Source organism: Carcharodon carcharias, chromosome 15, assembly GCF_017639515.1.
Source record: "Carcharodon carcharias isolate sCarCar2 chromosome 15, sCarCar2.pri, whole genome shotgun sequence".
Taxonomy (NCBI): Eukaryota; Metazoa; Chordata; class Chondrichthyes; order Lamniformes; family Lamnidae; genus Carcharodon; species Carcharodon carcharias.
Genome location: NC_054481.1, coordinates 16,737,948 through 16,753,163, shown reverse-complemented (window position 1 = coordinate 16,753,163; position 15,216 = coordinate 16,737,948).

Genomic DNA, 15,216 nt, shown 5'->3' with positions numbered 1-15,216 from the left:
CCAACTGAGAAATCTTCTGAAGAAGTCATATGGACTCGAAACGTCAACTCTGTTTCTCTCTCCACAGAGGCTGTCAGACCAGCTGAGTTTTTTCAGCATTTTCTGTTTTTGTTTCTGATTTCCAGCACCTGCAGTATTTTGCTTTTAGCCGATTGAGCAATATTAGATATAAACCATGGAACAGGTAATCCCATTCTCCGAGTTTAAGGAATGCAGGGAAACTAATCCGGGCAAGTTAAGGAGTTAAACAAAAAACAAATCAATTATGAAAATAGTTTTAAAATGACACATAGGTCAAATATATAGGGCAGGATTTTGCCCCTTGGGTCAGGACCCCAGTATCAGGGTTAAATGGGGTCATAACCCCGCATCGTGTGGGGAACAGTCAGATGGCAGTAATTTTTCCTGATTTGGCCAATTATCGGCCAGGGGGCACCCTCACCATCCAGTACAGTGGGTGGGCTCTGAAGCTGGAGGGCCATTAAGAGGCTCTCCAGCACTGAAGATGCAGCAGCTTGCAGTTCAGATAAGGGATGGAGGGGGCGTCCATTTTGAGGCACCCTCTCTCTCCCTTATCTGAACACCAGATGTGTAGCCGCAGCCATGGCCAGACAGGCAGGGAGGTCCTCAAACCCTGCCTGAGGTGCTGCTGTGTGGCCCTCAATGCCTTGTTGGGGTTGCGGAGGGGGTGGGCAAGTGGCTGACTGGAAAATTCTAGTCAGCCTCTGACAATAAATAGGCCTTCTTAGGCCTTTAAAGACCCTTAATTGGCAATGCTTGTGGGCAGTTAGCCTTGCTGCACCCCTCAACCCAGATGGGATGGTACCGGCAAACCGGCATGTCAACCGGCTGCGCAAATTTCCATGCCCACCCACCCACCTCTGTACTCGCCTCCATTACAGCCTAACAATCCTGCCCGTGATTCATCTCTTGTGACAGCCGCGATTGGGTGAGAAGTTCCGAATACTGGGCACCGTTTAAGACCGGCTGAATGGGAGAGCAACGAAAATTGAGGATGCACGAGAGGCCAGAACTGGAGGAGCACGGATATCTCGGAAGGCTGAAATTCTGGAGGAGGTTGCAGAGATGGGGAGGTGCAAGGCCATGGGGGGATGTGAAAACATGAGAATGACAGATAACAACATTTCAATGTTCGGTTTTGCTGCACAGGGTGATACCTACTAGCTTTCCCGCCTAGAGGAGAAATCAGGCATATTATTTATTTTCTCCAAAGGGCTCTGCCATTCCTTTAATTGGATCAAAGGCTGTCACTGGCGCCACACAGTCAATCCTGACTCATTTGGCAATCTGCCCAAAGGTTGGAAAAGTCTTAAAGTTGGAGGGATGTCATGTAGAGCCAACTGTCAGCTAGGGGAGCGTTTGAAGCATACACTAGGCTTACATAGGAGTTTGTGACTCACCCTCTGGTAAACATAATGAGAAAACATCCAACAAGCACTCCACATGCACTGAAACACTGAATAATATTAAATCCATCCTGCAGTCTGTCATCCTTTGCAATCTGTCAACCTTTTGTTGAATAAAAAAGAATAAGCTGTCCAAAAGTAAAGCCGACAGAACAGATGCTGATCTTGGCAAAAACGGAACAGATGAAGCAATTATCGGTTCGTTGATTGTAAGTTGTGGTAAACTCCTCGTTGGTCAAGCATGCCCAATCTGTAAGTGATTTCACTCTTTTCTGTGGGTCCTCTCATGGTTGAAGATCTGACGCAAGGTCGGCATGGATGTTAAAGAATTGGCAGTTCATTATGTTGTTCTTGGGGTGCTTGGGGGAACTTCCACAGTTGTGCCTTCCTCTGGGCCCTGTGGATGTGGGGGGTTTGATGTAGCTGGTATTTGAAACATGCTGAGCCAAGTTTCAGTGTTTGCCTCTACGTGGGCTGCAATGTTTTCCCAAGGGAGGCGGTCTGCGATGCAGAAGTTTGTAAGGCAATTTTTAGGGTATCCTTGCCCACATAAAGCAGAATTTTCTGGAGGGTGGTCTCCATGCTGTTGAGCCCAACACAATGGAGGGCTTCATTGTTTGTGATTTTTATACTGCCATCAAATTCTCATAATGGACCTCAGGTGTCTTTGGTGGAAGCGTTCCAGAGCTTTGACACCTACAGCAGACCCAGTATTCTGCACTGTACAACAGGGTGGTAAGGACAATGGCCTGGTAGAGTTTGACTTTAATCTTCAGTTTAATGTCACGCTGCTTCTAGACATGATCATGGAGTCAGCCTTAAGCAGGACTTGCTTTCTGGATGTGTGCACAAATATCTTCAATGATAGCAGCATCCCTAGAGTGCACACTGCCATAAGAGAACATTTCATAAGAGACAAGTGCCAACACTGATGTTTCATAGCGCGTGCCTGGTGCCAGCTGAAACATAACCTTGACCTTGGAGGCACGGATTTGGAGATCAAAGTTTTTGATAACACTTGGGAATTTGTTTATCATAATCTGGATATCTCCCTTGCTGTGGGCAGCGAGGGCATAGACATCTGCATATAGAAGCTCTCTGATTACTGCCACTGTGACTTTGGTGGAGTCACATAGTCTGGAGAGATTGGCGAGTTTCCCTGAACACAATGTATTGTATACAGGCATGTCTCTGTTGGTTTTCTTAAGCATTGCAGCAAAGAAGAGATTGAAGAGTTGGAAAGTCACAACACATCCTTGCTTTACACTGCTGGTTACCACAAAGGCATTGGACATCTCGGCAAGGGTACAAACGCTTCCAACCAGGCCACCATGCAGGGAGCACAGGATTTTGACAAAATTATTCGGACATCCTAGTTTGGAGACCAAGTGCCTTGAACCATACTGTCAAAAGCTTTCATTAGCTCTGTGAACAGCATATCTAGATCCTGATGTTGCTGTCTGCATTTTTCTTGAAGTTGTCTTGCTGCAAAGACCATATCGGCTGTCACACGGTTAGCTCTAAAGTCACACTCTGACTCCAGGAGGATATCATCTACAAAGTTGTCTAGTGATAGTAAGTACATCCAACTGAAAGTAATACTTGGAGGAGAATTTAGCAATGAGGCTGCTTTCATTTGTGTCCTTGGCTCAGTTGTTGCTCAGATGTTGGCTGCTGCTGCACACACTCCTGGTCTTTCATGGCCAGCTGCCCCTCCATGTCCAGCAATCTGAAAATGTTTGAGCTACCCCTAGTGAGTTTGGTTCTTGTTGAAGTGTATGGAGATAAGCAGGTGGGCATAATTTCTGATAATTCCTTCATTCTGCAGTGCACGGATAAGAAGCTGACTCCTATGGTGACCCTTCAGGTGCCCGGAAAGACTGTGTGACATCAGTGTTAGGAACACTGGTGACTTTTACTGCCACTGCTTGGGCTGTGTGGACGGTGGATTGTAAGTACAGGATATGGTGGAATGGGTGGCTAGAAGGACAAGGGCAGCAGAAGCATGGGAACACCACCACCTGCAAGTTCCCCTTCAAGCCACAAACCATCCTGACTTGGAACTGTACCCCCGTTCCTTCACTGTCAGTAATCAAAACCCTGGAAATCCGTTCTGAACAATATTATGCTTGTGCCTACACCACATGGACTGCAGCAGTTCCAGAAGGCAGCTCACCACCATCTTCTCAAGGGCAATTAGGGATGGGCAACCAATGCGGGCCGAGCTAGTGATGCTCACACCCCATGAATTAATTTTTACAAAGTGGTTCGCGTCACGTCACAGCCTACTAGGCTGAGCACCACCATGCACTATTCTTCCATCTTGTCCTTGGGTAACTGGTTGATGGATTGTCTCCCTGGGGTAACTTGTTCTAAAGCTGAGCTCTGTGCTCCATCAAACCTCCCTCCCCTCCTCCTCACCCTGCAACGAGACTAATCCATTATGTGTTCCAGCAAACGTTTTATCTACAACTGAGTTTTGCCAGTGCTTTGGCAATATTCAATTGACCAAGGCTCGGCCAGATCTGGCTTACTTTTCATTCATATTGGCCTGGCATACTTCCACACAAGTTGAGAACGATTAATTTTACCAAGGCCTTAATGAGCTAAGCAGTGTTTTTTTAAAATCCCTTCATTAATTTTCCTGAACCTATTTTGGATGCGAATGAGTCAGAGTATCACTACATAATGGACAGCAGTCCCTCCCTTATCGCTTCCTACAGATACAGCACCATTGTTTAGCGTGTGCCCACTTAATGATCAAACGTTAATGGAGAGGGCCATGGGTATCACTTGCATCCTGTGTTGGCTGCTGGATGTGTATGGAAGCTGGCACCAGGATGTGAATATCCAGTCACAGTGAGAGCAGTATAAAAATAATTAAGCTTGAAAGAAGGAAGGAAGATCAATTTGCATTATGTTCCAGAGGTTTGTGTTATAAATTGTAACATTTACTTAAAGCTTTTGATTCATTAGCTGTGTAGCTCACAGTGTCATTTCAAATTCAGCGAGGTATTGTGCTGACAAGACTCTGTGTTACATCTGTTGGTAGATTTTGTAGTGAGAGTTTCCAGGATGCAACACTGTGCTCAAGGTTGGCATCTCCAACAATGAGAAAGAAAGGAGAAGCCTATCCATTATGGTATATGAGTTTATATTAGTAATGGGATTTAATTGAGAAGCATCTGTTCCAGTAATAATCCCTTCAAAGGGTATATTAATAATTGTGGTTAACAGTTCTACTTCACAATTGACCTGCCTGACCCACATTAAAATGTTCCTGCGCTGTTTTCATGGTTTAAGAAAGAAATTGCATTCATATGGCACCTTTCATGACCGCAGGATGTTCCAAAATACTTTACGGCCAGATAAGTTTTCCAGATATGTAGCCACTATGTTAATGTTGGGAAACACACCTGCCAATTTGAGCACAACTTTGTCCCACAAGTAACAATGAAACACATGATAAGATCACTTGTTCTAGGGCATTGGTTCAGGGATAAATGCTGACCACAACACTGGCCAAGTGTACTTCTTCAACTAGTGCATTGGGATCTTTGACATCCACTCGAGTGGGTTTCAGTTTAACAACTGATCCAAGAGACAGAGGGGGCGCTCCCGAGCAGCAATGCATTGAATTGCCAGCCTGGAGCATGCAGCCAAGTCATTGGAACCTGGCTTGAACCCTTGACCTTCTAACTCAGAAAGCTACCATTGAGCCACAGGTGACATCAATTTCCTTCACCACCATCCCATCCCCACTTAGTTTTGTCAAGCAACATGACCCGATACACTATTAGGTTGAATAGAGGATTATTCTTCTTGCAGTTGCTGGGTCAGTGATGGTGATGCAATGTAAAAGCATTCAGTACATCAAATGCCACTATTGAGCAATCTCCATTCAATTCTCTGCCCATTGCTGTTCAGTGTAAGAAAAAATGGTTGCTTTTAATTCATAATGCCACTGTTTCCCCTAAGTCCTTGTACCATCAGCTAAGAGAAACAGCTTGTCCTTGTCTGCCTTATCTAAGCCTGTTATAATCTTGTACACCTCTATTAAATCTCCCCTCAGTCCAAGGAGAACAACCCCAGATTTTCCAACCTAACCTTGTAACTAAAACCCAGTTATGGGGACCAGACGGGAATGTGGAGTTGAGGCCACAATCAGATCAGCCACGATTTTATCAAATTGCAGCGCAGACTTGAGGGGGCTGAATGGCCTACTCCTGCTCTTAATTCTTGTGTCCTCGAGTCAAAATTATGAGTGATTTGAGAGGTTAGTTCAGGGAATATTATTTCCATTGGTTAGTAAGTCAGTAACTAGAAAGCACATCAAATCACCAAAAGATTAAAGGGAGAGACATGGGGAACTTTTTGTAAATTTGGACACACAATTTCCTTCCAGTAGCTGTGGTGGAAAGGAAATCTATCATGGCTTTTAAAAAGAAAAAGCTTTTCGGGTCTCCAAAGAGAAATTTCAAAGGGTACTTAAAGGAAGAGTTCAAAATGATGAAGGTCAGAGTAAATCGGAAGCAACTGTTTCCACTGTCAGTTGATAACCAAAGAACACGGATCTGAGATAATTGGCAAAAGACCAGAAGTAGATGAGAGGTTTCTTTCACACAGGGTGAGTTGTCGTGACCTGGAATGCACTGATTGAAAGAGCGCTGGAAGCAGATCCAATGGGAACTTCTAAAAGGTAATGGATTGATAGCTGAAAAGGAAAAAAATACATTGCAGGGCTAGGGGAAAACACAGGGGAGTGAGTCAAAGTGATAGCTCTTTCAGGGAGCCAGCACAGGGATGGTGGGTTCAATGACCTCCTTCTGCTCTGTACGATTCTGCGATTCAATGCATGGAGCAACACAATGAAACAAAACAAGATGGATAGAATGGGCTGAAGGGCCTTGTTCAGTGCTGCAAACATGTGATTTTACACAAAGTTATGGATTACCATGAATGGTACACAACTGAAACTTAACTGCTACAAATTCCCATTTATGAAGGGCTTTGCAATTTTCCAGAGGGAAAGTGTTTAAAACATCCTGTGTATTAGCCTTTTAAAGATCAGTGCTAATCGAATTTTCTAACAGCAGCGAATGGTGTATGAATAAAGGCAATGTTCATTACAATCTGACACATTGCTTCAGAGAATAATAGTTTACACAAAGCTGCTTAGGGTCATAGTGACTTCAAACAGTTTCGATTCCAAGACAACCATATGTTGTCATAGAGACTAGTGAAATCTTTGAAGCATGTTTTGTTGAACATAGTAATTAAAATTAAATGTGTACACTACACCCACCACATAGCTGGCAAGACTTAAAAAAAATGAGACCATAGGTGAGATAACAGTGTCGTTTACCTTGTATTCACACATCTGTACATTGTGCAATTTAGACAGAGGCTAACAAGTGAGCAACATTTGCAATGACCGCACCTAGCAACATGGAGTTATCAAAACTCTTATTGACCTTCTAAGTGGCATAGGTCAGGTTGCACATTCAGACTAATTTCTGAAGATCCATATTTCAGACACTTGAATTACAAATACAAGCATATGAACATACCAATTAGGAGCAGGAGTAGGCCATTCAGCCCCTCAAGCTTGCCCTGCCATTTGACAAAATCATGGTTGATCTGATTGTGGCCTCAATTCTACTTTCCTGTCTATCCCATATACCCTTTGACTGTCTTGTCAATCAAGAATCTATCCAGCTCAGCCTTAAAAATATTCAATGACCCAACCTCCACTGCTGCCTGGGGAAGAGAAGTCCACAGACTAATGACCCTCTGAGAGAAAAAACAATTCTCCTCACCTCTTAAATGGGTGAACCCTTATTTTCAAACTGTGTCCCCTTGTTCTAGTTTCTCTCATAAGGGGAATATAATCTCGGCCATCACGTCAGTGCAGCCCTTCTTCAGGAATTATTGAATGATACAGCACAGAATGAGGCTTTTATGTCTTGGGTAAATGAGTTTGTAGGCTAACCGAACTCTAACTACACACCTTCCTATGTTCTCCTCAATTGCTGCTCACAATCAATAAAGGGGACATACTGATATAAGAATAAACAGTGATGATTTATTGAGACATAGGGCAGAGCACCAGATCATACGTGCTCACTCAGAAACCTCCAAAATTAGACTTACAGTTCCCAGTTGCCTGTGCTGTCTGGTGATTCGTCATTGCTGTCTCATGATCAGTACACTTGCATTCTCTTAAAAGGGAGATGCGGTCCTCGCGAAGAACTTTGAAGATGGGCCCAATTGGCTGTTAGGCAAGGCGAGTGCGGTAACTGGACCCCTCTCCTATAATGTATTGGTAAATGACTGAATAATTAGGCGACACATGGATCATCTCTGCAAAAGAACACCAGCCTCATAAAAGAAATGCAGTCTTCATCTATGCTTGAGTTTTTGCCGCAGGTAAAGGGACAGGGTACCTCACTTTACCACAGAGGCCATTCAGCCCATCATGCTTCTGCCAGCTCTTTGAAAGAGCTACCCAGTTATTCCCTGATCTTTCCCCATAGCCCTGCAAATTTTACTACTTCAAGAATTTATCCAATTCCTTTCCCTGAACTGGCACAGGAGCATCAACATTTTCTGCATCTGTATTGAAACATACAGACAAAGGTCAGTTTTCAGTGATGGGCGTTAGCTTTTAGTGAGTGACAAGGGTAAACTTCAGAGAGTTGGCTAGTTATTGAAAGCCACAACAGTTTCTTACAGATTGTGTAAGGTGAGATTGCAGTGAGAAGGGACAGAAGATAACATACGAAGAAGACTTGTGGGACATCCCCTCCTGTGTTTCCACTTGTCATGGCCTGGCAACGCCCCTTGCACATCAACCCTAGGACTTACTCCCCCATAGGACCCTAGGAGCAGGAGTAGGCCATTCGGTCCATTAAGTTTGCTCCGCCATTCAAACAGATCATGGCTGAACACCTACCTACCTCTATGCCATTTCTCTACGCTATACCCATATCCCTTGATGCATTAGTCTCTAGAAATTTATCGCTTTCTGACTTGAGTGTGCTCAGTGACAGCCTCCACAGCCCTCTGGAGTAGAGAATTCCAAAGATTCACTGCCCTCTGAGTGAAGACATTGCTCCCTTTTTCAGTCTTAAGCAACCTGCCCCTTATTCTGAGATTGTGTCCCCTGGTTTTAGACACATCCTATCTACATCTACCCTGTAACACCGTGCAAGAATTTTGTATGTTTCAATGAGATTGCCTCTCAGTCTTTGAAATTCCAGAGACTACAGGCCCAGTTTCCTCAATATCTCCTGATAAGATAATCCCACTATCCCAGGAATCAGAGTGGTGAACCTCTGTTGCACTCCCTCTATGACATTACATCCTTTCTTAGATAAGGAGACCAAAGCTGTACACAATACTCCAGGTACAGTCTCACCAAGGCTCTATACAATTGCAGCAAGACATCTTTAGTCCCGTACTCAAATCCCTTGAGATGCAGGTGGACATACCATTTGCCTTCCTAATTGCTTGTTGCATCTGCGTGCTAGCTTTCAGTGACTCATAAACAAGGACTCCCAGGTCCCTTTAAACATCAACATTTCCCAACATCTCACCATTTAAGAAATGCTCTGCCTTTCTGTTTTTCTACCAAAGTGGATAACTTCACACTTATTCATGTTATATTCCAACTGCCATGTTCTTGTCCACTCACTTAGTCTGTCTAAATCCAGTTGAAGCCTCTTTGCATCCTCCTCACAACTCACATTCCTGCCTAGTTTTGCATCATCAGCAAATTTGGAAATATCACATTTGGTCCCCACATCCAAATTATTTATATAGATTGTGAACAGCTGTGGCCCCAGCCCTGATCCTTGCGGTACCCCACTAGTAACAACCTGCCACGCTGAGAATGACCCTTTTATTCCTACTCTTGTTTTCTGCCTGTTAACCAATTCTCAATCCATGCCAGTGTATTACCCCAATCCCGAGCTCTAATTTTGTTTACTAACCTCCTGTGTGGGACCTTATCAAAAATGTTCCGAAGATCCAAATATACCACATCCACTGGTTCTCCTTTATCTATGCTACAAGTAACATCCTCAAAAAAACTCCAACAGGTCTGTCAAATATGATTTCCCTTTCATAAATCCATGTTGACTCTGCCCAATCATATCATCATTTTCTAAGTGTCAAGTTATTTGAAGTTCTCCATTTTCTCTCTTCCCTTTTTAAATAGTGGAGTTACATTTGCTACTTTCTACTCTGCAGGAACCTTTCTGGAGTCTATAGAATTTTGAAAGATAACCACTAACGCATCCATTATCTCTACAGCCATCTCCTTCAACACTCTGGGACGTAGCTCATTTGGTCCAAGGGATTTATCAACCTACAACCCATCAATTTTGAGTATTACCTCTTTATTAACCTCTTTATTAATTTCTTTCAGTTCCTCATTTTCACAAGTCCCTTGGTTCCCTAGTATTTCTGGGAGATTTTCTGTATCTTCCTCTGTGAAGTCAGACACAAAGTAATTGTTTAGTTTCTCCACAAATTCCCTATTCTCCATTATAAATTCTCCCATCTCCGCCTGTAATGGACCCAAATTTGTCCTTGCTAACCTTTTTCTTTTCACATACTTAAAGAAGCTTTTACAGCTTTTATGTTTCTCGCTAGCTTGCATTCATGTTCTCTTTTTCCTTTATCAGTTTCTTGGCTTTCCTTTGCTGGATTCTAAATTGCTCCCAATCCTCAGGTTTACCACTTTTTCTGGCAACCTTATAAGCCACTTCCTTTGATCCAATGCAATCTTTAACTTCTTTTGTTAGCCACAGTTGATTCACCTTTTCTGTTGGGTTTTTGTGTCTTAGAGGAATGTATGTTTGTTGTAGACCATGTAAAACATCAAATCTTTCAACATATTTTCCCAAACCGCCATAGCCAACTTGCCCTTCATACCTTCATAGTTTCCTTTTTTCAGATTTAAGACGCTAGTTTCAGAATGAGCTGTATCAGTTTCAAACTTAATGGAAAATTCTATCATATTATGGTCACTATATCCTAAAGGCTCCTTGACAGCAGGGTTATTAATTAGTCCTTTCTCATTACATAATACTAAATCTAAAATCGCCCGATTCCCAGTTGTTTCTTCAATGTACTGCTCCAGAAACCCATCTTGTGCACATTCTAGGAATTCAACCTCTACAGTATTAGCGCTAATTAGGTTTACCCATTCTATATGTAAATTGAAGTTGCCCATTATTACTGTATTACTGATCTTACATGCATCTCTAATTTCCTGATATATACCGTGCTCAACATTACCCTATAAACAACTCCTACCAATGTTTGCTGCCTCTTGCTGTTTCTTAGCTCTACCCAAAATGATTCTGCATCTTGATCCTTCAATATAAGATCCCCTTTCACTAATGTACTGATCTTGTCCCTTATTAACAGTGCTACCCCACCTCCATTTCACCTATCCTTCATAAATGATGAATATCCTTGAATATTCAGTTCCCAGTCTTGGTCACCCTGTAACCACATCTTCATAGTGGCAATTAAATCATACCCATTTGCCTCCACTTGTCTTCAAATCATTTACCTAGTGCATTCAGATAGAGTGCCCCTAACTCTGTCTTTTTAATATTATTCTGCATTCTGATCCTATTTGATGCTTGCCCTCGCTTTGTTTGCCTTCTAATTTTGCTTACTACTTTTCTATTTCCTGTTGCCAGTTTTGCTTCTCTTCAATCTGAGCTCCCTCTCAGGTTCCCATATCCCTGCCAGTCAAGTTTAAACCCTCCCTAACAGCACTAGCAAATCTCCCTGCAAGGATGTTAATCCTGATCCTGCTAAAGTACAAACTGCCCACCTTGTACAGGTCTCACCTGCACTAGAACCAGTCCCAATGCCTCAGAAATCCGATCCCCTCCTCCTACACCAATTCTCCAGCTATGTGTTCAATCGTTTAATCCTCCTATTCCTATGTTCACTAGCGTGTAGCACTGGGAGTAATCCTGAGATCACTGCTTTTGAGGTTCTGCTTTTTAATTTCTTTCCTAACTCCCTAAAATCTGCTTTCAGGACCTCCACAGGAGTGGCTCTCGCTGCTGGGATGGGAGGGCCGTCTATGTGTCACTGGGGAGCCCAATTAGGAGGTTCCCCACCAAGACCAATGGCAAAGGAGAGAGGGCGTTAAGTAGCCCTTAATTGGCCCGTAAAGGCCTCAGTTGGCCCCAAGCAGGAGGGCTGTCTTTCACCTTCCCTGCCACTAGTAAAAAGCCAGCAGTGGTAGGAAGGTGAGGGGCACATCAACACTTCCCCTCCCACCCAATGTCCACCCACCCTCCCAGCATGTTTCCTGGGGTCCCATAAAATCCCAGTCATAGTCCTTCCAATCCCTGAGGGAGAAAAATTGGAGGCAATGCAATCTTATACCAACCGTGTTCTCTCAGGTAATCTAAAACAAAATGCAGGGTGGCCTTTTGTTGATTGAGTTGTCAAGTGATGCATCACTGAGTTGATGCCAAATAAGCCAGTCACAAATCTGTCTTTTGGTATTTTTTCCTATAATCCTTCAGCTCCTCTGTTTTGCACAAGTGCCTACTGAGACTAATTACTGTCTTCCTGAGTCAGTTTTGACTTTTTAAATCTCCTGCAGGTACCAGCCACTAACAGCTTCTCCATTTGTTATTAACATGACATGCCAGTTTTCAACAAGAATTGTCTCACAATATAAAATCCCATAGATTTCTTACCTTCCCCACCTCTGCCCTCCATTGGGGTTAGAAACATAAACGGAGCAGATTAAAAGGAATATATTTATACTGAGAATAGGTACCACAATCCAGTCACAATGTCTCATTGCACATGATGCAGACAGCTTCATTAAATAATCATTTTCTTAACCTCCGACTTATATCTGTATATACACGTGTGGTCTAGCTGTTTCATACAGACAATGTAAAGGTGTGAAATCTGAACCTCAAAAATGTATTTTCTTTTACTATCTTTAACATCTGTGTCTGGCTTTAAGCATAAAGCATAAAACAGCCTGAGTAATGTGTAAAGGCCTGAATTGTGGAGTTTTGGGACCAATTAATGCTCACAGGCTTTTAACTGGCATGTTAGTCAGATCTGCCCTTGAAATGAGTAAGCCCAATTCTTAAGGGAGTAATTGGTATATCTATTTGAAATAGATTGTGGACTGCAACACTCCATCAGTTAGAGTCATGGACAGAATGTATTTGCTCTCTTACTGACTATAATCAGTATGTTTTATATGGAAGGAGGTGTGTCTTTTCTTACCCTTGGAGTGTGTATTCCGATTAAAATATTCAGCAGCAAGCTCTTGCGAGTTTAAAAATAATGAAGGTTATTTCTTCTCACACACTTTCCCCAAATTGACACCACAGCTAACGCACAGTCACATGCATGTACATGCATGACACAAACACACACACACACACATAAAGATAGTATGGTTTAACAGAATAGTTAATTGAGTCTCTGATTTATGATTTCTGGCCTCCCACGTGGCAGGTCCGTGGTTCCTTGAATGGATTCGATAACTTAAAGTTGAAATGATAGTCTTGTAAAGCAAAGGGTTCATGGCAAGTTGCAAAGTTTCTTGTCGTTGAATATCTTGGATGCTGGTTCTCAGGTGAACTTTGAAACTGGAACAGATTAATTACTTTGGCTGCTTGATAACTTGCAGCTAGATTTAGAGTGTGGTTCTGAGACTGGCTGATGGCTGATAGTTCCTAAAAGGCAAAGATGGCATATCCTTTCCTGCAGCTGATGCCTTGTTGTTTTTGCTGGTCTTCTCTAGTCTCCGCAGGCCTTTTCTGGGACTTGGGATAATAAAAGATCTCACAATGAAGGATATCAAAAGCCAGTTTCAGTCACATGTTTAACGGCCATTGTCCAGCCAGAGTAGCTTAAAGCATAAGGCGATTGACATGCAATAGCAGATAGGTGGTAGTATTTCACACTTAACTTGTGGATAACGGTCTCATCAGCTTTCCTTTGTTGAATTGCAAACCTGGAGACATGGGCCTGAATTTTTGCTCCCAGGTTGGGAGTGCAGAGATGGAATAATTCCCGGCTTCACAAACCAGGCCTGGGAGAAAGTGCCCCCCAAAGTTTGAGTTTTCATTCCAGGGATTTGGTGAAAATTGGAGTTGTGGCTGCCACCCCTGAAAAGAGTTCAGAGGCTGCAGGATGCAGAGGTGGGCTTGGCGACCTTCAATGGTCCAGAACTTTGTCGAAGCAATGGAAGAAAGGAATAAAACAAAAAACAGCCCTACAGTCCTCATTCCTCACATCCCTTCAGCCCACACACTTCCCATGCTTCATCCATGCCAACCCAAGCCACCTCATGCTCCCGCCCATCCCCCATGGCCACCCTACCCTCCATGCCAACCCATGCTACCTCATGGCCCCTCATACCACCCTCACCAACCAATGACAACACATGCACCCACTCATCCCTATAGCCCTTTATAGCCCCATGCCAACTTATCCTCCATGCCACCTCATGTACTCCCACCTACCCCTCATGGCCACCCTTAATGCTAACTCATGTCAGCCCATGCCCCGCTCCACTACCTTTTCCCTTACACCCTCCATGCCAACAGACCCAGTATCAACCATGGGCAGACCTCAGGACCCATGCTGAGATTAAATACATTTCTTAAGTGTCTACTGATGAATTCACTATTTTTAAAAAAAACTCAAATTGATAAAACCTATTCAATGCATTTAACTTCCTTTAGTCCCTTGTAAACACAAGTAGTCTCACTTCAAAGCACTTGATGCTATCAAACTGTGAACTGACAGGCACCCTGCAGTGATAATGGTAGGTTGTGAAATCCATCATGCAGCACTAATCCTATAATGGTAACCCCAGGCTTATGTTAACAGACAAAGTGAAATACAAACACTGTTTACTTTTAAACTGCAGTCTGCTTTTTTCAAATATTTAAAGGGCAGATGATTTAAGTTCCTTGGCAGTTTGACAGCTCCATTTAACAACTACCTTTGACAATTCACTTGACTGTTCTCTGACAAATCTCTCAAAATCGATCTCAATAGTTCTCTTGACAGGTCTCTTGACAGCTTTGATAGTTCCAATTAGTTTATGGACTTTTTACACAAATTCATGTCTAATTTTAACAATCCCAAAGGGCACTTGACCTTTCCCAAAGGGCACCCTACATCTCCCAGAGGGCACCTGGAGAAAGCAATGGGGAACATACAGTCCCCAAGCTCCTGGGCAATTCAGCTAGAAGTGACATACATTCACATGCAGGGACCCATTCTCTGCAAACAAAAGGAATATGAACAAGCTTTTTGAATTAATCGGGACCTTGGGAAGCCTATAGTTATCCATTGCTTTCTTCATAGCAATGCCTTGGCCAATCAGTCACCTTCTCAACCAAACAACACTCATTTTTCTTTAGTATACATTGTTGTGATTGTTTGAAATCCGGCATTCTTGTGTTTGTCTTAATGAATGTATGATGAAAAGCTTCAGTATCATTTCTCTTTTTTCAGCAATATAGAAAAGAAAGTCTTGAGGGTAGGGGGAGATTAAATGACAAAGGTATCATGGAAGAAAAGGCAAGGGAATGATAATGGTCTCAAAGCAAAAACACGAAAAACAAGACTGGCACATGGCAAAAAGACAGAATCAAAACTGGGGACCGAGTTCATAGTCTGGATTTGTTGAACTTAATGTTGAGTCCAGAAGGCTGTAAAATGCCTAATTGGAAGCTTCATCGGAACATTGTAGCATACCAAG